The 7,982-nt window shown below is 50.5% G+C and overlaps 1 protein-coding gene across 1 annotated transcript in view; it reads right to left on the reverse strand.

Annotated features, from left to right (window-relative positions):
- Positions 1-1,910, reverse strand: part of Srrm3 (serine/arginine repetitive matrix 3) — a 71,378-nt gene extending 69,468 nt beyond the window's left edge. The window contains exon 1 of the mRNA XM_036171615.1: positions 1,858-1,910. The gene's annotated coding sequence lies outside the window, so the exon portion shown is untranslated. The remainder of the gene's footprint in view (positions 1-1,857) is intronic.
- Between the last annotated feature and the right edge of the window lie 6,072 nt (positions 1,911-7,982).

Here is a 7,982-nt window from a genome sequence, read left to right on the forward strand (position 1 = left end):
CTAACGTTCATCTATCATCTTTAGCATCTTATAGTTTCCTTTTTTGTTTGTTTGTTTTTGTTGTTGCTTTGTGAAACAAGGTTTCTCTGTGTAGCCCTCGCTGTCCTGGAACTCACTCTATAGACCAGGCTAGCCGCATACTCAGAGATCCTTCTGCCTCTGCCTCCTGAGTTCTGGCATTAAAGGCGTACGCCACCACCTCCATAGTTTACATTTATGTATTGGGGCAAGGAGGGATATGAATGACAGTGTACATGTGGAGGTCAAAGGGCAACTTGTGGGATTTGGTTCTCTCCTTCCATAATGTGGGACCCAGGGATTGAACCTGGATTGTCAGGCTTTATGGCAAGTGCTTTTATTTACCCATTAAGCCATCTCACTGGCCCTAACGTCTGTTTAAACAGCTTCCCATTCATTATATAGATTATCCCAGTAATTTAACCACAAAAGATCCTGCCCACTCTCTCAGTACATGCTCCGAGAGTCACCCTCAACAACAAAAGAGATTAGCACTCCACCTGTTTACTCATTAGGAGGCTCACAAAGGTTAAGGGGTTTGTTTACCTGAAGTCACATAACCTACACTTAACTCCATGTCTTTTTGGATTCGGAGTCCATGACTCTCAAACCACCCACCGTTCACCTCTGAAAACCCAATCTACCCTCTTTAGTCATCCTTCAAGAATTCCTCCTCCACCCCACCCAGGAGAGTGGGATAGGATATAAAAGTCAAGGAACCCCAAAAACTGCTGTTCTGTGGGAGCAATTTCCTAGTCAACACAGTTCTATTTCTGGTTTGGGGGTGGAGGTCTGATACCAGCCCAGGTCATGACCTTAAGGTGACCCTCTGGGTAGAAGAACTCTTGCTGCCCTTCAAAGTAACTGCCTTTTGCTTTTGATTCAGGGTAAAAGGCTGGTCCGGGTGTGATCGTGCCAGGAGCAGGTGAGTGGAGAGGTGCTGGAGGTGGTGTGTGTGTGAGAGAGAAGTTATGGCTGGGATAGAGCACAGGCACTGGAGTGCCACATCTGACCTGAATGGCCTTTGTCCAGATCTTCCTAGTCTGTCCTTATGGGAACAAGCTGTCAGAAACAAGAATCTCAGGAGGTCTCACTGTCCAGGCAGGCGCCCTTGGAAGAAAGTAGGAGAAGCTGGCAAGCCAAAGGCTGCATTTCTCTTCACAGCCCTTTATCAGAAATCTGCCACAAGGCTAGACCTACCCCGAGCCTTAAAAATTCTTGCAGAGTGTCCTTCCAAACTCCCTGTGGCTATTTTCACATCTGCACCCTCCATTCGCTTCCCAGCATGAGAATAAATGCCAGTCTGTGAGAGACCCAGTTCTCACTGCCAGCTTCTGCCTCCCCCGGGCATTTGGGTAGCTGTGAAAAAGGCCAGACTGTCCCTTATGCAGGCACCCCCCTGCTGGACACAGGCCCAGCATCCAGGGTTTTTTTGGGGGGAGGCCTGCTCTCCCCACCTCTGCAAGTGATGGGTGTCTATAGTGTCCCTGCATCTGGGTCTTCTTTCCCTGGGGAGCAGGTGATGCTCCTAAGTTAGGGGGAAGGGTAACTGAATGGTGGCCTTCTTGGCATGCTCATGGGCTGGACCATGGTCAATTTATGTCCAGAAGAGTCTTCCCCTTGACCCTTGAATTCACACTTTCTCCATCACTTTAGGTGAAAAGAACAGCATTCTCTATCTTTAATTCTACCTCGCCTGATCCCTCCGACAGATAACTCCAGCAATCAACCCCTCAACACTGATCCTCTGCACATCTGGGTCCCCTGGCTGGGGAGGCCTGAGGTCCAACCCAGCCCAGCCCCTCTGGGAAACACCCCCGGCCCATCAGAGGCTCTTACCTCCCCGCTGACCTCTGCAGTCTTCTGGGTGCTGGAGCCGGGCTTCCAGGTCCCGTTCGTCCTCGGTCTTTTGCTTGACAAGGCAGCTCTGTGGCTTCCCCAGGGCCCGGCGCCCCCGTCTTCCCTCGGGCGCCGCTGCCGATTGCTGAAATGCTGGACAGCGCACCACCATCGAGGCGGCCTCCTGGGCTGCTTGGTGGCTAGAGCGTCCCGGAGTCCCCGGTTCACCGCGCCCTCTACAGGCCTGGAGGATCTGATGCTGCAGATGCGGGACCCAGCAGGGGGCGGGGCATGTCTATTCCGAGTGCTGCCTAAAAGCCAAGGCAGTTATTAATTTGGAACTGGGCACGGTCCTCGGTATCTAAAGCCCTTACCAGCACTTTCCCTGTAGGCTGGGCGCAGCTAGACAGCTAGGGGGCACTTCCAAAGAGTCCCTTGTTATTATGTTCTGACTGAACCAGGCAGGCTGTGTGGGGTGAAAAAAAATAAAACCCATTGGGGAGAGAGGTCTTTTATCCTGTCCACCCCCTCTCCTCTCTCCATTTCTTCTTTTTTAGGGGTGTCTCACATGCTCCTGTCTGGAGTACTCAAATTCACTACGTAACTGAGGATGACCTTGAACTTCTGATCCTTTACCTGCACAGTGCTGGGATTATGGACATGCACCGAGGCCCATACCTGATATAGACAGTCCTGGGGATAAATTTCAGGGCTTTGTGGATGACAGGCAAGCACTCTACCAACCAAGCTCCATCCTCAGCCGAGCTTCTGGGAGACAGAATGTTGCTGTCCTCAAATTCACAGTAATCATCATGCCTACGCCTCAGGCTCCTGAGTGCTGGGATTACAGGTGTGGACCCCCAGGCCTGTCAACTGGAGCTTGAGATGGCTAGGCATGTGGTTTTTCTAGACTGGAAGTCATGAGATCCTGAGTTCAAGTCGCTATTTAGTGGCTTTGTGTGTGGCCTTCAGCTGCCTGCCTGCACCAGCAACCCCCCTATTTCAGACAGCCACAGCCAGGAAGGGATCCCAGAAACTGTTCCCTAGTGTAATGCGGGAATGTCGACTGTTCCTGTGTCTGTCACAAGAGTGGTTCCCCAAAGCTATCTCCAAAGGCAGTGTTAGACATGCCAGAATCATCTAGAAGGGACAGAACCGGGGTGAGGGAAGTCAGAACATGGAGTTTAAGAAACTTTTTGGAGGTTTGGAGAGATGGCTCAGCAGTAAAGAGCACTGATTGCTCTTGCAGAGGACCCAGGCTCGTTCCCAGTACCTACATGGTGGGATACAGCTGTCTGCAGCTTCAGTTTCAGAGGATCTGTGGCCCTCCTCTTTCTATCTTTCTCTCTTTTCTTCAGTCCTTTCTTGTTTTTTAATTAAAAAAATTTTTTTTTGAAATGAGGTTTTAGAGGTTTTACTGTGTAGCCCCGACTAGCCTGGAACTCACTATGTAGACTGGGCTCAAACCTAGAGACTTGCCTGCCTCTGTCTCTCGAGTGCTAGGATTAAAGGTGTGCACACTTTTTGTTTTTTGTTTTTGTTTTTTTTTTTTTGAGACAGGGTTTCTCTGTGTAATAGCCTTGGCTCTCCTGGAGTTCCCTCTGTAGACCAGGCTGGCCTCAAACTCACAAAAATGCGCCTGCCTCTGCCCCCCCATGCACTGGGATTAAAGGTGTGTGCCACCACCACCTAGCTAAGGTGTGCACTTTTAATACCAAGCCCTGCTCCCACCACCCACTTCTAACCTCCATAGGCACCAGGCACACAGGTTTGCACATGATGCACATACATACATGCAGGCATCACACGAGAGAGAGAGAGAGAGAGAGAGAGAGAGAGAGAGAGAGAGAGAGAGAGAGAGAGCTGTGGATTTCTGTGTTTCTTGTGAGCTTATGAGTCTGGCATGCAGGTCTGTAAGTATATTCGGCCATCTGCGGCTGCCTGTCTTACTGTAGGCTGTCTTCCCCACCCCTCCTCCTTCTCACAGGTTTCTTTGCCTGTGTCTTTGGTGAGTGTGTGTGTGTAAGATCCTTACAGAACAAAGGTCGGGAGTGGGTAAAGGGCAGGCTACAGCTGCTACTACTAGCTCTGCCACCCTAGAGTCCCAAGGGTGAGTCCTCAGCCAGTCTTCCACCTTCCCGCTGAATTAATATTTCATCAACTGGGGCTTTGGGCTGGCCAAGTACCAGTCAGACTGCTCTCTCCTTCCAGGGAGTCTGCCCTTCTGTCTGTCTGGACTTTCTAAGGCACAGTAAGGGGACAGCCGGCAAATCAATGGCTACGAGAGTGCCCTCAGAGGGCCTGCAATCTCTCCTTGTTTGTGGAGCCACAGCTGGGGATGTGCAGAGGACTGGAGGAAGGCTAGGGGAGGTCTAGAGATGCAGTGCCCTCCCATCTCAGTGCAAAGATCATCCCTTCAACGAAGTTGGCTTTATGAAAGCTTGCCGCTGAATCTTGGTCCCTGACCAGCCCTGGTTTCTAGTCTTTTTTTGGAACTTGAGACTGGGAACCTTGCCCTGGCTGAGCATCCATCCCCCATTCATCCTTTGTCTATCTCTGCAGCTCCTGCTTCCTTGGCTTGGGGAGGGGGGCAGGGGCGCTGCTTCAAGGGAACAGCAAAATTGGACATGCACTCAATCTTCCGCTGCTGCTCTCCTCCTACAGCCTCAAACTTTGAGAACCTGTCCCCCAGCTGATGGGGATGCTCAAGCAGGTTGAGGAATCCAGGGCCTTGGAGGGAAAGCTCAGCGGGTAATGGCCCTTCAAGCCTAGAGACTCACATCGAAGAAGAAAACCCCCAAAAGTTGTCCTCTGACCTCCTCAGGCACACCATTCACACACACACACTAGGTATATATATACTAATTAATTTCTTTTTGTTTGTTTGTTTGTTTGTTTGTTTTTCGAGACAGGGTTTCTCTGTGTAGCTTTGGAGCCTGTCCTAGAACTTGCGCTGCAGCCCAGGCTGGCCTCGAACTCACAGAGATCCACCTGCCTCTGCCTTTCAGGTGCTGGGATTAAAGGTGTGCGCGACCACTGCCCCAGCTAATTTTTTTCTTTCTTTCTTTCTTTCTTTCTTTCTTTCTTTCTTTCTTTCTTTCTTCCTTCCTTCCTTCCTTCCTTCCTTCCTTCCTTCCTTTCTTTCTTTCTTTCTTTCTTTCTTTCTTTCTTTCTTCTTCTGGTTTTTTTTGAGACAAGGTTTCCCTGTGTAGCTTTGTGCCTTTCCTGGAACTCACTTGGTAGACCATGCTGGCCTCGAACTCCCAGAGATCCGCCTGCCTCTGCCTTTCAAGTGCTGGGATTAAAGGCATGTGCCACCACCGCACGGCTAATTTCTTTATTTTAAAATTCTCAATGTATGGCCCAGAGAGGGAAGATTAGGCAACAGAGAACAAAAGGGTCTAAACTGAGCTAAGGTTCTGAGGCGGGATCATGAGTTCAAGTCCATCTTGAGCTGCCGAGTGAGTTCTGACAAGTTTGGGCTATAACAAGATCCTGAGTAAGATACAAATAAAATATAATTCAACAGCAGGGCCAGGAAAATGGCTCAATGATAAAGGCCCTTGCCACCAAACCTGACAAACGACATTTGATCTCCAGGAGGACCTAATGGTGGAAAGAGAAAAACTGACTTTTACAGGGTGCCCTTTGACCTCCACATGGGTCATGGGGGCAATGACATGCTGACACCCCCCCATGCACAAATTAAAAGTAAAATAAAATGAAGGGGTTGGGGAGATGGCTCTGTGGGTAAAGTGCTTGCTGCACAATCATGAGGACCTTAGTTCGGATCCCCGCAGCCCATGGACATAGCTAGGTGTGGCAGTACACACCTGTATCATCAGTGCTTAGGAGGTGGGGGCAAGAGGCTCCTGAGGGCTCCCTATCACCTAGTCTAGCCAATCAACAGCGAGAGACCCTGTCTCAAAAACTAAGGTGGAGAGAGATAAACCGATATCCATCTCTGGCCTCCACATACAGGTCCAGGTACATACACACACACACCCTCATCTCCAAAACACACACACACACACACACACACACACACACACACCCATCTCCAACACACACCCATCTCCAACACACACTCATCTCCAAAACACACACACACACACACACACACCCATCTCCAACACACACACACACCCATCTCCAACACACACACACACACACACACACACACACACCCATCTCCAACACACACACACACCCATCTCCAACACACACCCATCTCCAACACACACCCATCTCCAAAACACACACACACACACACACACACACACACACACCCATCTCCAACACACACACACACACACACATCTTCAACACACACACATACACACACACACAAATTAAAAGATAAATTAGAAAAGAGCAGGATGTGCGGGAGAGATGGTTCAGCTGTTAAAAGCACTTGCTGGTCTTACAGAGAACCTAAGTTTGGTTCCCAGCATGCATACCAGACAGCTCACAACTGCTTGTAACATCAGCTCTAAGGGGATCTGGCACCCTCTTCTGGCTTTCTTGAGCACTGAATTCATATATACACATACACACACACATACCTGCACATAAGTAATAGTAAATCTTTGAGAGAGAGAGAGAGAGAGAGAGAGAGAGAGAGAGAGAGAGAGAGGAGCAGGATTGGAATGTGGGGCAAAGAGAATGAATACAGGGTGGCCTGCAGCTCCATTCATTGCTGGGGCCTGCGGTCACTTCTCTTCTTCCTTGACAAGTCCTTATAAACCATACCTCACCCTGCATTCCCTCCACCCCACATCATGCACCTCCCATGTACACATACAGGTGCCTTGCATGGGGATGCCCCTGCTGAGGATTATGCAGTGACCTCTCCCTGAAGGTCTGGAGGGCACACCTGGGTCCATGTGTTCCCCTGGGGACAGGGCAGGCAGGGGAGGGGTGGTGGGGCTAACAGCTGGGGCTGCCTGGGAGTATGTGACCCAGTTTCATCTCCCAGCATCTGTCTACTGGCAGAACAGATTTTAGTCACCTGAGCTCACTGCACACTCCCGCATACACGTGACAGACTCACAAGCATGGGACACATGCTCTCCCTACATACCATATATGTGGATCTCACACACAAGCCCCATCCAGGCCTCTGGGATAGATGCTTCGAGCATCCCAATTCCCCTTGCCTGTATCATCTGCATGAATACATTTAGATCATCTTCTCATGCCTAAGACTCAAGCCTCGGCCACACACCACATCCTTGCAGCCCCCCTACATACACAACAATATCCCAGTCCTTCCATCTTGTGGGCCCCGGGATCAAACTTCAAGCCATCAGGCTCAGTGGCAAGCGCCCTTTCCCGCCGAGCCAGCTTGCCAGCCCAGCTCCTCCTATTAAGTTCCCATGGAACCTTGTATACTTTATTCACCCTTGCGCTCATGCTCATGCACCTCCATCTTGCTGGGGCAGAGCTGAGGCTGGGAGAGGGGAAGGTATGGTTATTAAAGCTCCCCAGCAGTGCATGCAGAGTGTGGCCACTTGCACATGTTAGCCCCCCACTCAGGAGATGGAGGCTGGAAGATTACCACAAATCAGAATGGTCTCTCTCTCTCTCTCTCTCTCTCTCTCTCTCTCTCTCTCTCTCTCTCTCTCTCTCTGTGTGTGTGTGTGTGTGTGTGTGTGTGTGTGTGTGTACATGCAAGTGCAAATGGCTGAGAAGACCACTGGATCCTCTGAAGCTGTAGTCACAGGCTGTTGTAAGCTGTTCAGCATGTGTGCCAGGAACCAAACTCTGGCCTCTGGGAGAGCACTCCAATGTGCCATCCACCCTCCACCTTGTTTTTGAGGCGGGGACTCTCGCTAAACTCAGAGCTCACACACATGGCTAGACTGGCATCATTTTGCCTCCACTTCCCGAGTTCTAGGATCAGACGAGTGTCACCATGCCTTTCATGTGGGTTCTGGGGGCTCTGAACTCAGGATACCATGCGTGTGCAGCAAGCGCCTTTCCAGCGGAGCCGTCTCCTCAGCTCCCATCCACTTGGATGCTGATAACCTTCACATTTCTTTCTGAAGGGTGAATGATGCTCCTCAGAGACCTCCCTCAGCACCGTGGGTTGGCGGGTGGAAAAACCAGACAAGGACTTGGTA

The sequence above is a fragment of the Onychomys torridus genome, chromosome 22 (genome assembly GCF_903995425.1).
Source record: "Onychomys torridus chromosome 22, mOncTor1.1, whole genome shotgun sequence".
NCBI lineage: Eukaryota > Metazoa > Chordata > Mammalia > Rodentia > Cricetidae > Onychomys > Onychomys torridus.